The sequence below is a fragment of the Mytilus galloprovincialis genome, chromosome 1 (genome assembly GCF_965363235.1).
Source record: "Mytilus galloprovincialis chromosome 1, xbMytGall1.hap1.1, whole genome shotgun sequence".
NCBI lineage: Eukaryota > Metazoa > Mollusca > Bivalvia > Mytilida > Mytilidae > Mytilus > Mytilus galloprovincialis.
Window position 1 is genome coordinate 132,451,620 of NC_134838.1, and position 23,230 is coordinate 132,474,849.

Genomic DNA, 23,230 nt, shown 5'->3' on the forward strand with positions numbered 1-23,230 from the left:
TTTACTTTAAACATATTTTATTTCAAAAAATCATGTACATGACATACACATATAAATACAGTGATACAATATTACAAAGGGATTCGGAAACAAGGTTTCCCTTATATTAATCCGTCTCCCTAATTATATTTTAAAAAAGAGGCCTTCAACAGCCCGTTCCGACGATGATTAGAGACAGTGATCCAGTTGAATCTGATGTAAACTTTTTAATTTATTTTTCCGTTCCGTTCCGTTCCGTTCCGCAAAGTACCAATTGCTCTGAGGAATTGGTATTTAACGGAAAAAACGGAAACAGACATCTTTAATGTAATTAAAGCAGTATGATAAAAAAAAATGTCTGACACCTCTTCTTGCATGAGTGGTATGTGTTTTAGATAGCATTTTCGACGTGATCAATAATAAAAAATTTAACACAAAGGCAGGTTACACAAAAAGTCTTTCTCCTTCCATCGGTAATTATATTTTAAAAAAGAGGCCTTCAACAGCCCGTTCCGACGATGATTAGAGACAGTGATCCAGTTGAATCTGATGTAAACTTTTTAATTTATTTTTCCGTTCCGTTCCGTTCCGTTCCGCAAAGTACCAATTGCTCTGAGGAATTGGTATTTAACGGAAAAAACGGAAACAGACATCTTTAATGTAATTAAAGTAGTATGATAAAAAAAAAATTGTCTGACACCTCTTTTTGCATGAGTGGTATGTGTTTTAGATAGCATTTTCGACTTGATCAATAATAAAAAATTTAACACAAAGGCAGGTTACACAAAAAGTCTTTCTCCTTCCATCGGTAATTATATTTTAAAAAAGAGGCCTTCAACAGCCCGTTCCGATGATGATTAGAGACAGTGATCCAGTTGAATCTGATGTAAACTTTTTAATTTATTTTTCCGTTCCGTTCCGTTCCGTTCCGCAAAGTACCAATTGCTCTGAGGAATTGGTATTTAACGGAAAAAACGGAAACAGACATCTTTAATGTAATTAAAGTAGTATGATAAAAAAAAATTGTCTGACACCTCTTTTTGCATGAGTGGTATGTGTTTTAGATAGCATTTTCGACTTGATCAATAATAAAAAATTTAACACAAAGGCAGGTTACACAAAAAGTCTTTCTCCTTCCATCGGTAATTATATTTTAAAAAAGGGGCCTTCAACAGCCCGTTCCGACGATGATTAGAGACAGTGATCCAGTTGAATCTGATTTAAACTTTTTAATTTATTTGTCCGTTCCGTTCCGTTCCGCAAAGTACCAATTGCTCTGAGGAATTGGTATTTAACGGAAAAAACGGAAACAGACATCTTTAATGTAATTAAAGTAGTATGATAAAAAAAAATTGTCTGACACCTCTTTTTGCATGAGTGGTATGTGTTTTAGATAGCATTTTTGACTTGATCAATAATAAAAAATTTAACACAAAGGCAGGTTACACAAAAAGTCTTTCTCCTTCCATCGGTAATTATATTTTAAAAAAGGGGCCTTCAACAGCCCGTTCCGACGATGATTAGAGACAGTGATCCAGTTGAATCTGATTTAAACTTTTTAATTTATTTTTCCGTTCCGTTCCGTTCCGCAAAGTACCAATTGCTCTGAGGAATTGGTATTTAACGGAAAAAACGGAAACAGACATCTTTAATGTAATTAAAGCAGTATGATAAAAAAAAAATTCTGACACCTCTTTTTGCATGAGTGGTATGTGTTTTAGATAGCATTTTCGACTTGATCAATAATAAAAAATTTAACACAAAGGCAGGTTACACAAAAAGTCTTTCTCCTTCCATCGGTAATTATATTTTAAAAAAGGGGCCTTCAACAGCCCGTTCCGACGATGATTAGAGACAGTGATCCAGTTGAATCTGATTTAAACTTTTTAATTTATTTTTCCGTTCCGTTCCGTTCCGCAAAGTACCAATTGCTCTGAGGAATTGGTATTTAACGGAAAAAACGGAAACAGACATCTTTAATGTAATTAAAGCAGTATGATAAAAAAAAAATTCTGACACCTCTTTTTGCATGAGTGGTATGTGTTTTAGATAGCATTTTCGACTTGATCAATAATAAAAAATTTAACACAAAGGCAGGTTACACAATAAGTCTTTCTCCTTCCATCGGTAATTATATTTTAAAAAAGGGGCCTTCAACAGCCCGTTCCGACGATGATTAGAGACAGTGATCCAGTTGAATCTGATGTAAACTTTTAAAGTTTTTTAGATGAAAATAACAAATCTTCCAACAAAATGACTAAAATGTATAAAACCAATGCATGAATATCGCCCAGCAAACATCCATGTAATCTATATTTATTGTAGCATGCTAACATAAGAAATCAGAGCTATTTAAAACGTTTCTCTTGTTAAAATGTTTCTTAGGAGAGGATCTGTTTTTGCCAAACTTTTAACAATTATTTAAGAGTGCTCAACTAAATAGAAATTTGTATAGTGAAAAAGTCTTCTCTATAATATTATCTTTGCTGTTTCTGAACACCTCAAATATATGTACACAACTCTTAACATGGGCGATCTAATATTAAACAGAATTTTAATTTAACTAAACAAGTTGTACTATTACACCATTGCTCTTGAGGGGATAGAGCGCTCACGGCGACTTGAACAGCGCCTCATTATATAGATCAAGATCCGAAATCGGCAGCTTTTAATTATGCGTGTTATATTTGTTTATTGCTTTTTTTTCTAGAAACCGGAAACGCTGTTTTTCTCGCTTTTTATTGGTTTACATTTAGTAGTGATTGCAAGTAAAGGGGTCTCTTATAACTTACTATATTGGATGTGCTTTGTTCATTGTTGAATGCCATTAGGCATACGATGTTTTATTGGGGTATACATCTTTATTAGTTCGTCTTTTGATAAAAGTTGTCTCATTTGTAATCATACCCATTATGTCTGCTATGTTTATATAGACTACACTGCATTGGCTCTGCGATTCCAGTTTCCTTCTGTCGTCGTCAGGCAAGTATAATATTACATGAACATTCCTTCTGTCATCGTTGATTGAATTTATTTCCAAAAGAAGAATCATGAAATTTATAGTAGGATAAACAAAGAAGATTAACAAATAAATTTTTATTTATATTCAAACCAAATTAAATCAAAATTCAAATCCCGTGTCTACTCTTAAAAAGTTTGCGTACAAGGATCTGACAACACTCCGTTTTACTTTCTGTCCTGGTAGTTTTTACATCAGCTAATAAAAATTTAAGCTTTCAAATTTTAAAAGTGTGTATTAAGGTAAGGTTTGCATGAAACCTGGATTTTTTTCTTAGTGATATTACACCAATATGATACATCATTTTGTTCAGGGAGGAGTACCCAATCATTTAATGAAAAAAATCAAACATCGCCCGTCCAGTTTTTTCATGTGAAAAGCTTAAAATTCCAATTTTTGACGATTTTTAGGGAAAATTGTATTTGAATTCTTCTGAAATAATAATGTATGCGAGTGACTATAAAAAAATGAAACTGAACAAAACATGTATAAATAATTGTGGTCCATTCATTAATAATAAATTTAATTAAAAAAATCAAAAAAAGTTCCTAAAAACAAGATTTTTTAATTTTTGGGTTAAAAAAAAAACCGTTGCCATGGCAACAAAAAACCAAAAATATTTTTTTTCCGGGTCCACCGTTTTTGTAAAAATCTGTGAACTTTAGGATTTAACTATTTGCATTATAATGAGCTAATAAAATTGGTATGTCCCCAAACTCGTTTTTACGGAAATGGGCGTTATGTGTTCATCTTGTCATTTCTGTAAAACACAAAAATATTTTGTTTGTTGATCTCCAAAGAAGAGAGTCATCTTTAATAGTATCCTTTTACAAAGAATCATTTTGTCTTGTAACACTTTGGGACTGACCAAAGTCAATGAGAGAAAACAGTGATTATCTTAGGGATGACATCAAAAGACCAATGTAGGATAAAAAAACTGAATTCAAATAGTTTGGGGGGGGGGGGGGTAAAAGTTGCTGCAAGTTTTTATTAATTTGACATCGATTTTACATATATCCATATTGGTCAATCAAATTTTTCCCAAATTAAGTTAAGAGGGGGGAGGGGGTCAGTGAACAAACTATGTGAATTAAGTTTTTTTTTTATCCTACATTGAACTTTTGATGTCGTCCCTAAACTTTTATGCCCACAACTATCAGTCGGAAGGGGATGTGTTTAAATTAGGTCATACTTGTGTACTAATACATGTAACACAAGACTCTGAGTTTGAAGGAATGTGTCCATGGGACATTGATGATGCCCCCTCTTGCATAAATATAAACCATTATAAAGCATTACGTATAAATTTTATAACATTTGGTTGAGGCAAACTAAAGGTAGAGAACAGAAACGAAAAATTCAGAAAACGACCTCATAAAAATACTCTGAGCGTCGTCACTACTTCATTATGATCTCTTATATATATATACGGAGAAAGACTAAAAACTTACAATTTCCCGGATTTTATAGTGAGTCCGTGCATGTGTAGAGACACATGTTACCATCCTTGTTTTTAAAGGCAGTGCTTTAAGGCCTGACTTTCAAGTCGTGAGGTTCATCTTTCCTTACGCAAATTTTGCTGGGGGTCATTTTGCAAGAAATAGATCCTTAAATGTTTAAATTTCTCCTCTACTTTTTGTGGTATGTATTGGTTTTTGTTCCTTTCATTTACATTGGGAAATAAAGAAACGATCAGTGTGTATTGTTCGTTTTAAACATCTGTTTATTAATGTGTCTTTTGCATTATAAGCAGTCAATCTGATTACAAACTATCATTATTCGAATTCCGTGTGGAAAGAGGTCCGTTCAATTTCGAGTACTATTTGCGATCTTAAGATATTTTAAAATCATTTCACTCGTTGATATAACATGATATTATAATTAAAAGTCGACTGACCGTGAATTATATTGCATAATATACAATTTAAAGTATTTCTGTACGTGAAGCCGTTATGTAAAATATGAAATTATCGTTCCTGAATAGGGTTCCACTAATTAAAGACAAGAAGCGTCAAAAAGTGACAAGAAGCGACAATAAAATTAAAATAGCGATAAGAAGCGACAATATAATTAATTTAGCGAGAAGAAGCGTCAAGAAGACTATATAGCGACTATACATAAATAAAAAAAATGTCATTGCAACAACTCATTCCCCATAGATATTAAAAAAAACATGCATTATTTTTTATTATAGGGGCGGTTATAAAACATTTTTTATATTACTGTACATTGATAGATAAAAATATGTTTTTATTAAGAAGAAAGGGATTAGTTTTTATTAGATATAAAAAAAAATATTATTTTATGCACACGCTAAAAATTGGCCATCAAAACAAAAAAATTTCAATTTCCTAAAAGAATTTATTGAATCAAAACCATGCAATATCATTTCCTTTCTAACAGTGAAATTCTTCTTTTTCATAGGGACATATTTGATAGGTGTAGCTTCATCCTATCACATCAAATGAGAATAGCCTCGTGAGAGAATTACGATTCGCTTGTCCCTTGTTAGTTATTGTCGCTTCGTCACTAAATTAAACTTCTTGTCGCTGTTTGTCTCTAAAATTCTTCTTGTCTCTTATTAGTGAGACCAGTCAGTTCCGTCCTTAACTTCCGTTTTTGCACTGCAAAACAATCACACAATTAACGATGCCTAGTCCTTGTTGGTGTGTACCTGAGTGTCATTTAAGAGGAGGACTTGCATTTCTAAATGACTTAATAAGAAGGAAAAGTTGGATCAACGCCATGGCTCTAACGTAGATTGTCATGTGCGATGCAATCGTAGAACCCATATGAATCAGCTGTTGTTTGCAAGGCACATTTTACTGAAAACGACTACGTTCAGGAAACTATTCATGATAAAACTTTATTTTCTTTAAGAAATATATACTGTTATTTATATAATCGCCATGCAAGTAAACCAAAGTCTGTTTGCAACCGCAATTATCGTTTTAGAATAAAAAGGGGGGTGAATACAAGACGTCATAACTTTTGGGATTACGATTCAATATCATCTGTTTGACATTTTTTGGTTAATACTACAATTGTATGGTTTTTCTACAAGAGATATATTATACTGATAATTATTTTAGCAGTAATTATGTAAATTTCGGTTGTAATGACAAGAATTCATGAACTATGCCTCGGGCTTTCTTGAAAAATATCAATGACAATGTAAACAGGAACAAAACATTGACATGAATGATGCTCTCCACCTATGTTATAGTTATTTAGGTATGTGTGTTGCACAAGTCTTTCACAAGTTTTAAAAAAGCTAATGTTATAAAACTTTTTTCAGGGCACATACCCACTTTATAGAGACTTGTCTACTGCCATGCATTCCCATCCTATTTTCATGCACCATTTGTAAGCAAGAGACTGAATGGTTTACAAAATTAAAAATCAGGACGGTGTCCCGTTAAACCTAAAGAACTAAACTGGATGAATATTGTAGGAGAAATCTAGAGGAAAGTTTTGATTTGTGAAATTGGTTTTCCTGAACAGATGTACAATCATCCTGCAGGAAAGATTTTATAACTGTCCACCACCAACTGACGAGCTAATGTTGAGCTTCACAGATGGAATTACTCAAACACCATAAATGCCTATGTTTTCAGCACAGATTTCACAAATCATGACACAGCTGTGCATTTTTATGACCCACCTACGATAGTAGGGGGGCATTATGTTTTCTGGTCTGTGCGTCCGTTCGTCCGTCCGTCTGTCCCTCTTCAGGTTAAAGTTTTTGGTCAAGGTAGTTTTTGATGAAGTTGAAGTCCAATCGACTTCAAACTTGGTACACATGTTTCCTATGATATGATCTTTTTAATTTTAATGCCAAATTAGAGTTTTTACCCCAATGTCACGGTCCACTGAACATGGAAAATGATAGTGCGAGTGGGACATTCGTGTACTGTGGACACATTCTTGTTTATACCTGTTAAGAGTCGAAAACTAAATATAATTTTTATATAAATAAACATATATTGTGTCATTTTAGAACTTATATTTTTCCAAAGGATGCATGAATGAAAGTAGTGAAATTCATTTTGCTTTGATATATAGATTTGAATTACAATTGTTCATGTTATTGTAATGCATATAAAAATAAGGAGATGTGGCACAATGTAAATATATGATATTCTGTGAGTTTATCAAACTAAAGGGGATAAGAAATGGGTATAAGCAGTTACAGGACTGTACTACTTACTGTACAATCTCCAACAATGAGAAGAACTCATTCTGTAAAGAGAATTTCATATTTACAAGTAAGTTTTGTTTTTGCATTGAATAATTTTCTTCTATTGTCTTAAAAGCAAATATGGGAGGTGGTTAAAATGCTAATGAGACAGCTTTTATGGCCACCAGATGTCATTGTTACCTTGATTAAAAACTCCTTTTTAGCTCACCTGACCTGACTCATCACTTGGTTTCGTCGTCCATAAACTTTTACAAAAAATCTTCTCTGAAACTACTGTGCCAAATTTAACCAAACTTAGCCAAAATCATCATTGCGGTATCTAATTTAAAAAATGTGTGGTTAGACCCGGTCAACCAACCGAGATGGCCACTATGGCCAAAAATAGAACATACAGGTAAAATGTAGATTTTGGCTTATAACTCTGAAACCAAAGCATTTAGAGCAAATCTGACATAGGGTGAAATTGTCTCTTCAGTGAAGATCTATCTGCCCAGGAACTTTCAGACAAATCTGACAACCCGTTGATGGATTGCTGCCCCCAAATTAGTAATTTGAAGGAAATTTTGCAGAGTTTGGTTATTATCTTAAATATTATTATAGATAGAGATAAACTGTAAACAGCAATAATGTTCTGCAAAGTAAGATCTACAAATAAGTCAATATGACCAAAATTTTAAGTTGACCCCTTAAAGAGTTATTGCCCTTTATAGTCAATTTTTAACAATTTTCATAAATTTTTGTATTTTTTGTTAATTTTTAAAAAATATTTTCAACTGTAAATACTGGGCCATGTTTATTATAGATAGAGATAATTGTAGCACCAAGAATGTTCAGTAAAGAAAGATCTACAAACACATCCCCATCATCAAAAACACAATTTTGTCATTTTATATGTGTCCGTTGTTTAATATGCACATAGACCGTCCAAGGTGAGCGACACAGGCTCTTGAGAGTCTCTAGGTCATTAATACAGGTAGATAACTTTATCATGTTTATACTGAAAAATAATTTTGCTTGGAGGGAGAATTTTAAAAAAGTTCTGTCTTCAAAAGAGTTGACATGTTACTATGTACATTAACCATTATGTTACTTGATGTTCTAGCAATACACACAGAACGGAGACTAGTCAATCTTTGTGAATTATTTTTCATAGGATAGGAGTAATTGAATATGTGTATATAATCAATAATTAAAAATAGTTTTATTTACATTAAAAAGGAAAAGTTCTTATGTCTTAAAAATGCATTTCATGGCGAGGTACAGAAAATATACTGTAAACAGTAGACTATAGATATAGGTGAACTAGGTACAAGAGAACTCTAAATCTTAAATACTACAAACCACCTCTGTTCTATGGAAGATAATGATATAACTGGACTAGAAATACACACAACCTGTAATTAACTGCCTTTACAGCGCTTTCGCGCTTTGATTAGATAAATTAATTCAAAGTTGTCTGATATGCATAGAAGTTTGTTTGATTAGGGGTTGTAAAATGTCCGGTGGCAAATACTTCAGGTATGTTCAGGACGACACAATACAATAGTTGTGTCTGAAAGACACAGTTTAAATGCATCCATAAAAAAAATTACGATTAGAAACATTCCGTCAGTTGTAAAAGTGGTTGATAAAATAACATATATTTCGAATGATGTAAACGTGTGGGTTGTGTGCATATTTGCGGATAAACCTTGCAAACTGTACATTTGAAAGACCAAGTCAACATTCTGTCATTCGTAAAAATTATGCAATAAAAATATCTGAGAATATATATATGCATCCTCTATAAGTAAAACACATCAGTGGCGCATTATGTAAATTCCAACCATTTTAAACGAAATTGACTAAAAGTGTCACAAAAAATGTGCCGTTTTTCACTCAATCCTGCGTTTCTATAATTTGTATTTATACTTTATAAAAAATCGGAAACGGCGTGCATCAGACTTACAAATTCAATGAAAGAGACAGCATAACAGTCAGTGAAAAAATTATCGGGGTTCTTGAAGCAGAATAAACAACACTTCTATCCTGTGAAAGGACAGGACGGGGACAAGCCATCAAAACACAAGATATTAGATCGATTTCTGTTGAAATGAGCTTCCCATGTACATTAGTTTTTTTAAAGGTTTTACGGCAGGTGACAAGAGAAAAGGGACGGGAGAAAGGAGAAATGTGTACCCAGTCCGACCCCTCATAAATCTAGAACTGTAAAAGTGACGACATCAAAATTCAAATTTATTCTGTGTTTTTGTGGTAAAAAGCATTATGCATAAGTTTTATATATCAGTTGGTTGCTCAAGGCAAACTAAAGTTAGAGAACGAAAACCAATTTTATAAAAACGGACGTACATTCGGATGGACGTACAAACAGACAAAGATAAAACTCAATACCCCCTTGCTACGGCGGGGGCATGAAAATGTACATTTATGAAATGAAATAAAATAAAATTCCGCGAAACTTTATGAATGGCTTTTGCACAAAGACGTTACGGCTTAACGTGACGTCATATAAATGAAAACTAACAAACTGACGGTCATAACGCTACTTGTATGATTCAAATTTTGATAAAATTAAATCAAAACGGCGATTTTGAGGTAGTATTTTCAATAATATTGTAGTTATCGAACATTGGTTAATCAAAGCAATTCAAAATGGCGGATCCCTCCTTTTTTCAATTATTTGAATTCGAGTTATCTCCCTGTGTACGCAAACCTTACCAGAAAGTAAAATTGAGCGTTTTCAGATCCTTATAAGCAACGTATCGACACATTTTATATGATCTTTAGGGACGGACCATTTAACTTGCAGAGGGGGGGGGGGCATGCGCGCATTTTTTATTTTTATTTTTGGGAAGTGGCGCGAAAAATGATTTTTTTCAAATTTAACATTATTTTTTATGGTAAATATCCTCTGTCAAAATTTTTTTTCTCCCTTTGCTGGCCAAATTATTTATTTTCTCTATTCAGAATCAACATATTTATTTACGAAAAAAAACATTAAATCAATTTTCAATAAGGCTCTCTATAGACACAATATTAACAACATGAATAAACATAATCTACTATTACGTTTTTTTTTTAACGACCTTGACAAAAGCCCTTGCACGGTTGATATAAACCAAATCAATCTAGCAATACACAATGATGAATAATAGTATAAATATTAAATTACATAAACAAATACATGAACAAAACGGATTACATGATAGTGTTTTGAGTTTTATTGTTAAAATATATAATGATTTGTAAGTATACTTGAATGACGATACATTTTTTTAATTTTTTGATTTCTTTGGATAGTGAATTCCACACCTTTTGACCACTAAAAGAAAAGCTTGGTTTGTATAATTCTGTATTTGATTTTGGAACAATAAAATTATCTGAAAATGAGAGTCGAGTACTGTATGACTGTTTGCTATTTGTAGTTACAATAAAATTTGACAAGTATTGGGGTACCAATCCATTGTTTTATTCATACATTAATAAGGACTTGTGGTATAATATTCTATTACATGTATTTACTGGAATTATTCCAGATTCTTTAAAAAGTTCAACAGATGGTTTTTGAAAATCGTGTTCATTTAAAATAATTCTAGCTTCCCTTTTTTGTAATTTAAGCAAACTGTCGATTAAAAATGTGTTACAGTTGCCCCATATTGAACAACAGTAGTCAAAATTTGGAAGAATGTATGCATTATAAAATAAAATTCTTGCATTATGATTTAAATATTTCTTGATCCTTTTTAGTAGAGCTAAAGGAAGAATTTACCTTAAAGTTTTTAATAACATATTTGATATGATCAGACCAAGACAGAGTTGCGTCCACAAAAATACCAAGGACTTGTTCACGCTGACTTTCATTAATATATTGATTATTAATGAAGATATTAAAAGGTTCATTACACATGACAGAAAGTTTGTGTTTTGAACATAAACACATTTTCTTTGTTTTGGATACATTGATAAACATTTTGTTTTCATCACACCAATGAGAAATATTTTCTAACACAGTATTTAGTGTCTGGCTATACAACTTTTGTTTTTACCAGTAACAGAAATAGTACTATCATCAGCCAAAAGATCACTGTTATGATTTGGATTACACAAAGGCAAAAAATTAATGAATAATAAGAATAATATGGGACCTTAAACGAACCCTTGAGGTACACCTGTTTTTACTTTTAATACACCTGAAAAAGTATTTGAAATGTATACAACCTGCTGTCTATCAGTTAGATATGAAGTAAGCCAGTGCAGTGAAGAATAAGAAAATCTGTATTTTTGTAATTTCTGGAGGAGCAGTTTATGATGAAGAACATCAGAAGCTTTACAAAGATCCAGAAATACTGCTCCTACTAATTCGCCTTCATCAATTGCTTTTAACCATTTATCTAACAAAGTTGTCATGGCAGTTTGACAGGAATGGTTCGAACGAAAACCTGATTGCAGGACATACAACAGATTATATGTGTCCGTATAGTTCATTAAATAAGTTTTTACGTGTCTCTCAAGTATTTTAGATACTAATTGTAAAAATGCAATTGGTCTGTAATTAAATACATCATTTTTTAACATTTATTTTCAAAAACTGGTATGACTTTAGCTAGTTTGAATAATGATGGATAAACTGATTTTTTAATGCTTGAATTAAAAATTTGACATAAGGGAACTGAAATAAGATGAGAAGTAATTTTTAAAAACTTTGCACTGATATTATCAAGACTGCTTTTATTACATTACAGATGCCTGTTTCCGTTCGATTCCGTTAAATACCAATTCCTCAGAGCAATTGGTATTTTGCGGAACGGAACGGAAATCAGATTCAACTTGATCACTGTTTCTAATCATCTTCGGAAGGCCCCTTTTTTTAATTTATAATTACCAATGGAAGTAGAAAGACCTTTTGTCTAACCTGTCTTTGTGTTATTTTTTATACGTCCGTCAATTTTAACGGGACGTATTATGGTATACAAATGTCCAGTGTCCGTCCGTCCGTCCGTCTGTCCGTCTGTCCGGTGTAAACATGTCGCACCGTAACTTGAGAACGACTTATCCAAATTTCATGAAACTTAACATAGTTGTTTCTTATGATGGTAAAATGATCTGTATACTTTTTTGTGAAAATAAGATTACAACTTTTTGAGTTACGGCACTTTGTAACTAAAACAGGGGTGTGTGTTTTTCACATGTCGCACCGTATCTCAAAAACGATTCTTGATTATGGCTTAAAACTTTAAATACTTCTTAGTAATATTAATCTTAATATCTGTATACTTTTTGGTGATGATTCAAAATTTCATTTTTGAGTTATTGAGTATTTTGTAAAAAAAAAAAGGGGGGGTTACATGTCGCACCATATCTCAAAAACGATTTATGATTATTGCTTAAAACTTTACACTGTGACACTTCTTTGTTATATTAATCTTAAGATCTGTATACTTTTTGGTGATGATTCATTTTTATATTTTCGAGTTATTGAGTTTTTTGTAAAAAAAAAGAGGTTTTTTTTTCACATGTTGCGCTGTATCTCTATTGCTTAAAACTTAACAGGCTAATGTTGCGTCGGGTTTCCAAATACATCTTGTACAATCTTCCTATTGAGCGGGAATAAGGAATTAGTCAGGATATACTAAGCATGACATCCTGTACAACCCTGTGTTATTCAAAAAAGATTTATGTTTTTTCACAAGACGACGGGCGTATCATGCGCTAATGGCGCAGCTGTTTATTAAAATATTGATCAAGTCGAAATGCTACCTAAAACACATACCACTCATGCAAAAAGAGGTGTCAGACAATTTTTTTTATCATACTGCTTTAATTACATTAAAGATGTCTGTTTCCGTTTTTTCCGTTAAATACCAATTCCTCAGAGCAATTGGTACTTTGCGGAACGGAACGGAACGGAACGGACAAATAAATTAAAAAGTTTACATCAGATTCAACTTGATCACTGTCTCTAATCATCGTCGGGACGGGCTGTTGAAGGCCTCTTTTTTAAAATATAATTACCGATGGAAGGAGAAAGACTTTTTGTGTAACCTGCCTTTGTGTTAAATTTTTTATTATTGATCAAGTCGAAAATGCTATCTAAAACACATACCACTCATGCAAAAAGAGGTGTCAGACAATTTTTTTTATCATACTGCTTTAATTACATTAAAGAAGTCTGTTTCCGTTTTTTCCGTTAAATACCAATTCCTCAGAGCAATTGGTACTTTGCGGAACGGAACGGAACGGAAAAATAAATTAAAAAGTTTACATCAGATTCAACTTGATCACTGTCTCTAATCATCGTCGGGACGGGCTGTTGAAGGCCTCTTTTTTAAAATATAATTACCGATGGAAGGAGAAAGACTTTTTGTGTAACCTGCCTTTGTGTTAAATTTTTTATTATTGATCAAGTCGAAAATGCTATCTAAAACACATACCACTCATGCAAAAAGAGGTGTCAGACAATTTTTTTTATCATACTGCTTTAATTAGATTAAAGAAGTCTGTTTCCGTTTTTTCCGTTAAATACCAATTCCTCAGAGCTATTGGTACTTTGCGGAACGGAACGGAACGGAAAAATAAATTAAAAAGTTTACATCAGATTCAACTTGATCACTGTCTCTAATCATCGTCGGAACGGGCTGTTGAAGGCCTCTTTTTTTAAAATATAATTACCGATGGAAGGAGAAAGACTTTTGTGTAACCTGCCTTTGTGTTAAATTTTTTATTATTGATCAAGTCGAAAATGCTATCTAAAACACATACCACTCATGCAAAAAGAGGTGTCAGACAATTTTTTTTTATCATACTGCTTTAATTACATTAAAGATGTCTGTTTCCGTTTTTTCCGTTAAATACCAATTCCTCAGAGCAATTGGTACTTTGCGGAACGGAACGGAACGGAAAAATAAATTAAAAAGTTTACATCAGATTCAACTTGATCACTGGCTCTAATCATCGTCGGGACGGGCTGTTGAAGGCCTCTTTTTTAAAATATAATTACCGATGGAAGGAGAAAGACTTTTTGTGTAACCTGCCTTTGTGTTAAATTTTTTATTATTGATCAAGTCGAAAATGCTATCTAAAACACATACCACTCATGCAAAAAGAGGTGTCAGACAATTTTTTTTATCATACTGCTTTAATTACATTAAAGATGTCTGTTTCCGTTTTTTCCGTTAAATACCAATTCCTCAGAGCAATTGGTACTTTGCGGAACGGAACGGAACGGAAAAATAAATTACAAAGTTTACATCAGATTCAACTTGATCACTGTCTCTAATCATCGTCGGGACGGGATGTTGAAGGCCTTTTTTTTTTTAAATATAATTACCGATGGAAGGAGAAAGACTTTTTGTGTAACCTGCCTTTGTGTTAAATTTTTTATTATTGATCAAGTCGAAAATGCTATCTAAAACACATACCACTCATGCAAAAAGAGGTGTCAGACAATTTTTTTTATCATACTGCTTTAATTACATTAAAGAAGTCTGTTTCCGTTTTTTCCGTTAAATACCAATTCCTCAGAGCAATTGGTACTTTGCGGAACGGAACGGAACGGAAAAATAAATTAAAAAGTTTACATCAGATTCAACTTGATCACTGTCTCTAATCATCGTCGGAACGGGCTGTTGAAGGCCTCTTTTTAAAAATATAATTAGCGATGGAAGGAGAAAGACTTTTGTGTAACCTGCCTTTGTGTTAAATTTTTTTATTATTGATCAAGTCGAAAATGCTGTCTAAAACACATACCACTCATGCAAAAAGAGGTGTCAGACAATTTTTTTTATCATACTACTTTAATTACATTAAAGATGTCTGTTTCCGTTTTTTCCGTTAAATACCAATTCCTCAGAGCAATTGGTACTTTGCGGAACGGAACGGAACGGAAAAATAAATTAAAAAGTTTACATCAGATTCAACTGGATCACTGTCTCTAATCATCGTCGGAACGGGCTGTTGAAGGCCTCTTTTTTAAAATATAATTACCGATGGAAGGAGAAAGACTTTTTGTGTAACCTGCCTTTGTGTTAAATTTTTTATTATTGATCAAGTCGAAAATGCTGTCTAAAACACATACCACTCATGCAAAAAGAGGTGTCAGACATTTTTTTTTTATCATACTGCTTTAATTACATTAAAGATGTCTGTTTCCGTTTTTTCCGTTAAATACCAATTCCTCAGAGCAATTGGTACTTTGCGGAACGGAACGGAACGGAAAAATAAATTAAAAAGTTTAAATCAGATTCATTTTGATCACTGTCTCTAATCAAGGACGACGTGAGGTCAGTCTAGATATCATAATGCATGACTTGCAAATGCGTTAATTTCATGATAATTTATCAGGACAATCCGACATATTCATCTACAGAATATTTCCCGATATTATACATTATTACACATTTCACCTGTGAAGATGAGATTAAGTATACATTTGTGTTATTTGTATATGGAAAACCGTAAAACACAGAAATTTTAAAGTTTGTTTTGTTTTAAAGATTTTTCGAAATTTTGATAAATGCCCCCTTTGGATACCTTAAATGAAATTCCGTTCCGTTCCGTTCCGTTCCGTTCCGTAAAGTACCAATAGCCGTCTAGATTGTATGTCTTACAAGTATAGTTTGTAACATTTACTAGAAGAATTTTTGATTTTCAATTTTTTGTTTTTTTGAAACATGTTCAGAACAGGCAACATTATTTGGATAAGAAATAAACTGCAGTCTAAATAAAATTGTGCAAATTAAAAGACCCATATTATTTAATTTGAGCTCATTTTATCCTCATTCTGGAAAAGCAAGTTTTCTTCTAAAGACCTGCTGTTAATGCAATTTTCAGCAATAGTGCTTTATTAATGTTCATTTTTCCCGCACCATACCTTAATATGAAATAATTCAAACTACTCTTCTAATCTTTCCTTGAGTGATTTCCATCACTTTGATTTGGAAAGTTTGCTATAGCTTGCTATTGCTACTTTCCTTAGGCGTCGGCCTCAACTTCCGGTGAGACAGACTATCGCAATGTTCTGCTCCAAGATAATGTAGTACTAGTGTTCGACTTCTGATTCTTGGATACTTTGAGTTGCTACTCTTTTGAAAAGATTACAGCTTGAATAAAAAAGGAATGAATGTTCAACGACAATTCAGATGAATTTAACTTTAATTTGAAAATAAGTATCACAAACACTACTTTGCGGATCGGCCATTGGCTGAAGAGAAAATCAAAAGAAATCTACGCGAGACAGCGTCTCATTCATGAATATTTCATGAATGACCATTTTCCCGCACTATTTTTTACTATGTACGATATTTACAACTGTTTATTATTGAATAAGTAAAATCCCGAGTGTATCGAAAGAGTCCGGTATGCGAGAACAAGTTGATATTTGACAAAATTGTCGAATATTTGACAAGTGATAATGGTTTGATTTATTTTAACAATACACTGGTGATAGAATATATAATAATCGATAATTATATGGCTTATGTCTCATACCAAGGACGAGTAAAGGTAAATACCGGCTTATAGAAATAAATAGAAAAGTGCATTGTTTTTGTCAAACTGACATCGATCTGAAAGTTTTGATGCCAAAAATCATTTGAAAACTTTTAATTCCGTTATTTAAGTACTAGCTGTTTCACATTCCAATGTGGATATAAGTACCTTCACTCGTTCAAGTGGATCAAACTAACAACAGAAAAACATTGTCTTAATGACAATGAGTATCATAGCATCCGTATAATTTAAAGGCAGTGTCTGCGCGTACCCACATGCGGGTACGAATAGTCAAATTGCCATTCGTAGGCTGCGCGTACCCACATCCGGTTTTATAGTAGAATGCCATCGGATCAGGACTTAGACGTAAAATATATACGAAATGTGTCGCAATTAGTGAACAATTGATTAAAACTACTCAGAAGTTTTATAAATATTTTTCTCTAATTTTTCGTCAATTTATCCCTTTCTAGTGCACCCATTGTATAAAAAAAAATCAACGTGTGCTTCGTTTGATCTCAGTTCTTCATTGGTTAAAATCCGATTATGACGTCAAATTTTCTTGTTTTCCTCTGAATTTCCTATTGTGACGGCATGAAAAAAAGGCGCCATGCCTGATGACATCACATAGAAAGAACACATCTTTTTGCAGATCAGTCGCAAAGGAGGAATAAGTTTGCCTGCGTATTGTCAGAAAATCATTAGATAAACAGATTCCACCACCAAATCTCGTGTAATACGATATTGATCCACTCTCGACAGTTAAATTTTAAATATTTAAAACGCTCGGTGAGCCTCGCGTTTTAAATTTGAAAATTTAACTGTTGAAAGTGGATAAATATCTTATTACACTCGATGCAGTGTTAGAATCTATATGTATATAGGTAATGATAAGTGAACAGGTTTTTTTTCCAGTTAATTCATATTCCTAAAATGGAAGAGAGTGATTTACATGTGGGGAAGACATTTTAAAGTTTTCATGAATTGGAATAATTTATTCAGAACTATCAGTCGATTAATTTTATACATTTGTATAAAAGAAACTAAATACTTGACTAAAATGTAAACCTTCAGCTAGCGCATCAAAAATATTTTATCTCTGAAGCGGCAGCAAAGAACATGACGAAAGAAGAGAATCAAATGTCAAAATCACGATCAGGACTCTTTGGCCTGTGATTGTTGTTTGGACTGGCAACATTTGAAATGTGCAGGGTTAAAATATGTGCCAAAACCATCACATTGGATACGTAAAATTTGTTCTAGATCTTAATTATTTGAATGAATCTTTTAAAATTGGTTTAGTTTGACATTATTACTTGGTTTTTTAATTTTTATATAGACACCAAGCTTTAGTTTTCGTCTTTTAAGATATTTTTAAACTTCAGTTAAATAAATGCAATTTGAAAATATTATTTTTCAATTTCCGTATATATTTCACGTTTTATTCCTGATCCGATGACATTTAAATATAAAACTGGATGTGGGTACGCGTAGCCTACGAATGTCAATTTGACTATTTGTACCCGCATTCGGGTACGCGCAGACACTGCCTAATTTAAAAGCAACTGAGTCATCATCTACTTCTTAGAATATTATAGTTCAGTGTATCAAGACCGAGATCAAGCTAAAGACAAGTGCTGTAAAAATTATTAAAATGATTTAATAACATTTGTCCATGTACTAGCAAAATGACTTTCTAAGTGCTTAACAATGCAGTGGCGGATCCAGAACTTTTTATCCTCGATCACACTTTATTCCTGGGGCAGTAGTATTTTTTTTTAAGATTGACCTATAATAAACATTTTACAGCATTCCTGACGCGATTGGAAGCAGTACCTCTGGCCAAGGAAAGCCAGTCGAAATGGTATGGAATTGCTGATAAAATGTCGTCTATTTTGGGGAAGAAAGTTAACAGAACATTCAGACCACACAACCTATAAAGTATATACACAGCCTGACAACTTATTGTATTATTCTTTCCACGATGCAAGAGGACAAACACATGTTGGCAGAATAATTTTAACAAACATTTTCACAAAAAAAACATTTTATTTTAATTTCTTTTTATAGTTTATTTATATACTTACAATGAACTTTCACTTTCAGTACGTTGCTATAAATAACCCTCGGGTATCCACTTTATGGATTCTACCGTACTACAGACTCACCAGGCGTTGGTTCACTTTCGTTTGTAATTAATAAACAATGTGTCGCCACAGAGGCAATGATTACTTGTATATATCAAATAAATGGTGTAAAACAAAAATCTGAAATGTCATTGCCTCAATGGTAATTACACAGCAGCAACTAAAATGTGTTACAGGGTTATAAGCACCTCAGATCAACATTGTATGAATCTAGTGTACATACACTTTTTATTCCTGAGGTCATACTACTATTGTTATGCCCCCACCACATTGAGTTTTATCCTTGTTTTTTCTGTAAGTATGTACGTCCCTTACTTGTACGTACGTCCATACATCCCAAAATTGATTTCTGTTCTCTTACTTTAGTTTGCCTGAACCAAATTTTATGAAACTTATACGCAACCACAAAACACAAGTCAAGTTTGAATTTTGTTGGCGTCCCTTTTACCATTCTAGATGTAAAGGGGTGAAATTTTCAGGATACCCTATCAAGTATATATACCTTTATATATATAAGTTTGACTTGTAGCTTTCTTCGGTTATACATTTATCAGGTGAACATAAAAACGGTCTTTAGATTTAGAAGTATAGGTATATAAAACAAGAATGTGTCCCCAGTACACGCATGCCCCATCTGCACTATCATTTTCTATGTTCAGTGGACCGTGAAAATGGAGTAAAATCTCTAATTTGGCATTAAAATTAGAAAGATTATATCATAGGGAACACTTATAATACTTAATACTAAAATAAAGAGGTCCAATTTATCAGCCGTCATGGGATAAAAACGACAAATCAAAGAATTCAATTTTATATATATCCAATATAGGATAATGATGTTGATTAAAAATTACACCACTCTTCCACATAATTAATATTCACCTGTTACCTATTACCTTATCTGAACGTTTCTCATCTGACAGGCGCACCACCAAACTGTGTATTTCGGATTTTGCCATATACAGGGGTCATAGTCACAGGGTTGACACTACTAAATTCAATCATTGGCAAAATGTTCCCCATTGTAGTATTTTAAGCAGTAAGACTTTCTAAGATGACAATACGAATACTAAAAATCAGGACTTAAAATAAGGCGTATAGGTACAGTTTTTAATTTGTTAGCGGGCATGACATAAAACAGCGAATCAAAGAATTCAACTTTATTTATAACTTAATTAATAAATATAGGACAATGCTGTTGATTAAAAAATACTCCATTCCAGGACCTTTTGTTTTCCAAATGGTCGACGGGTTCAAACAGAACGATTTTGAAAGCAGAGAACACTGTGCATCTTATAATTGGCATGACTTTATCAGATGGCAATCCCAATACTAAAATAAGGCGTACGCATAGTTATATACTTTAATTCAGTCACTGACCCGCGATATCACGGGTGTGTTCTAGTGTGTACTAAGTTTCAAATTGATTGGACTTCAACTTCATTAAAAACTACCTTGACCAAAAACTTTAACCTGAATGGGACAGACCAATGGACGGAAGGACAGACGGACGAACGAACGAATGGACGCACAGACCAGAAAACATAATGCCCATAAATGGGGCATAAAAAGTGATTTTTGGAAATTGCTGGCGAGACAATGGTTTTATAGTTTGAAAAATCAAAACTGTGATTTATTACATATTTGAAATAATACACGTCTATAATACCCCAGTCCCACTAGGCCACGATCGCACTACGATCTGTGAAAAAAATGCAAATTTTGATGATCGTGGTACGATCGTGTAGGTCGCAGTAAGGTCGTATCACGGTCGTGGTGAGGTCTTCAAGATCGTGAAGAGCGTGGCCAACTTTGAACATGTTCAAAACAATCGTGGTGCGGTCGTGGCGAAATTAGGTCGTAGTAAAAGCGTAGTGAGAGCGCACTAAGATCGTAGTAAGATCGCAAAGGTCGCTGTACAATCGTAGCGAGAGCGTAGCGAAAGCGTGATTATATTCGGAGAGATTGCGCTACGATTTCACAGCGACGTTATCACGACCTTACTACGACCATCACGTTCTCACCGCGACCCAACTACGCTTCCACTACGACTTTACCACGCTGTTCACGACCATAGTACGATTCTAGCACGCCCTTGCCGTCCTCATCACGCTCTTTTCACGACCTTACTACGTTCACACTACGACCATCATTATTATTGTCATTTTCACATAAAATACATGTATATAAAAAAAACTCCCTAGATTTTGTTTGTCTGAATGTATTTATCCATTTGCTCTAACGGCTCAACCATGCTTCTCGTTTTTATGTAGATTAGACCGTTGGTTTTTCCCGTTTAAATGGTTTAACATTAGTATTTTTTGGGCCCTTTATAGCGTGCTGTTCGGTGTGAGCCAAGGCTTCGTATTGAAGGCCGTACCTTGGCCTATAATGGTTTACTTTTATAGATTTTTACGTTGATGGAGAGTTGTCTCATTGGCACTCATACCACATCTTCCTATATATATTGACACATCTGTGTCATCTCTGCTATCGTTCTCTAAAATATCGTCATTTGAGCTTTATGGACCAGCAATAGGTTGTAATTTAGGTTGATTGGTCGTTCCGACATCTCTTGATGACAAGATTATACTACTTATGTGTATAGTATCAGTTTAATTGAAGTCTGAAGCTGGCATGTCAGTTAACTGCTAGTAGTCTGTTGTTATTTATGTATTATTGTCATTTTGTTTATTTTCTTTAGTCACATCTTCTGACATCAGACTCGGACTTCTCTTTAACTGAATTTTAATGTGCGTATTATTATGCGTTTACTTTTCTTCATTGGCTAGAGGTATAGGGGGAGGGTTGTGATCTCACAAACATGCTTAACCCCACTATTTTTGCGCCTGTCCCAAGTCAGGAGCCTCTGGCATTTGTTAGTCTTGTACTATTTTTAATTTTAGTTTCTTGTGTACTATGCGTTCATACTTTGCTCCCTCTGCCTCTACATCAACCCCTACCACCACGCCCACGTGTTCTAGTAGATTTTGGTGGCATGACTGTATTGTTTCCGAGGAATCTTCGTTTTAATCAGAAATAGAAGGAATGGAACTATATTGATATGAAACACGATATTGACGGTATTGCTGAGAACGTAGTAAGATCGCGGTATGAACGTAGTATAATCGTGGTAAGAATGTGCTATAATCGCAGTAAGATCGTGTTGCAATCGGATAACTGGTGGTATGGTCGTGGTGAGAACGTGAAGAGCGTAGAAAGATCTATATAAGCGTAGTGAGGTCGCAGAATAAGCGCGGTGAGAACGTGGTTTAATCGTAGCGGGATCGTTGTAGAAGCGTAATCAGGACGTTGTAGCATCGTGAAAGCAACGAAAATTAACATTTTCATGCCGCTCATACCGCGACCTCACCACGATCTAAATTTATTTTAGATTGCGGTGAAAGTGGTGCGATCGTGGTCTAGTGGGACTGGGGCTTAACCTATTTGAAATAATACACATATACAGTTGCAAACTTTTCAGAGGTGCTATCCAGCACTTTGATTTACACTCAGTTTTGGAACAAGTTTTAATTTGAACTTAATAAAATAAAACTTGATCATCCATATCCGTAAGTTAGAAATGGATTTGTATTTTAATGTTACATCCTTCATTTCCTTTAGAGGTTATTGAAGTTGAAAGGTCAATTTGTATGACACAAATTTCTTAAGACATTGTTTAATATTTGTCCATGTGTATGTGAACAATGGTGAAAAGATCGTCATACCTGTTTACAAACAAATCTGTTCTTTATATTAAATCATCTTATTTGAATATAACTCCCATTGTGTGTATGGCAGTTAAAATTTTTGACAAAAAATATCAGCCGACCAGGAAGTTTATTAGAACATGTTGAATCCTGATCAAAGTACTAATAGATATTTAAATACCTGACCCAGTTAATATGACATAGGTCAATAACCATGTTACTGTGTTATCAGACATATCATAATGCAGGCATTTAAATTGTTTACCTTAGAAAATTTATGTCAATTTTGTATATAATATTTATATAACAGAGGGGGAGGACAGGGGTAAGGGAGACAGGGAGAAAGGGGGTAGGAGAAAGGAGAAAGGGGGTGGGAGAAAGGAGAAAGGGGTAGGAGAAAGGAGAGGAAGGCTGGGAGAAAGGAGAAAAATTTTGAGAAAGGAGAAAAAATAAAATATTTCTCCTTTTAAAAAAATTTCTAATATTTCAAGAAAAAATATCTCAAAAGGAGATGTTTTATTCTAATGGGAGAAAGGAGAACGGGGGTAGGAGAAAGGAGAAGAGGGGTGGGAGAAGGGAGAAGGGTACCCCCCTGTCCTCCCCCTCATAACAATTAATTTTGTACAATTGTCACAGTTGAATGTCTACCATTATTTTAGAATTATTGATCATCAAGTTTATAAAACAT

At 33.5% G+C, this 23,230-nt stretch overlaps 1 protein-coding gene across 1 annotated transcript in view; it reads left to right on the plus strand.

Annotated features, from left to right (window-relative positions):
• LOC143060437 (ATP-binding cassette sub-family D member 3-like) overlaps positions 1 to 23,230 on the plus strand; it is an 83,422-nt gene that overhangs the window by 8,256 nt on the left and 51,936 nt on the right. The gene's annotated exons all lie outside the window — the stretch shown is intronic.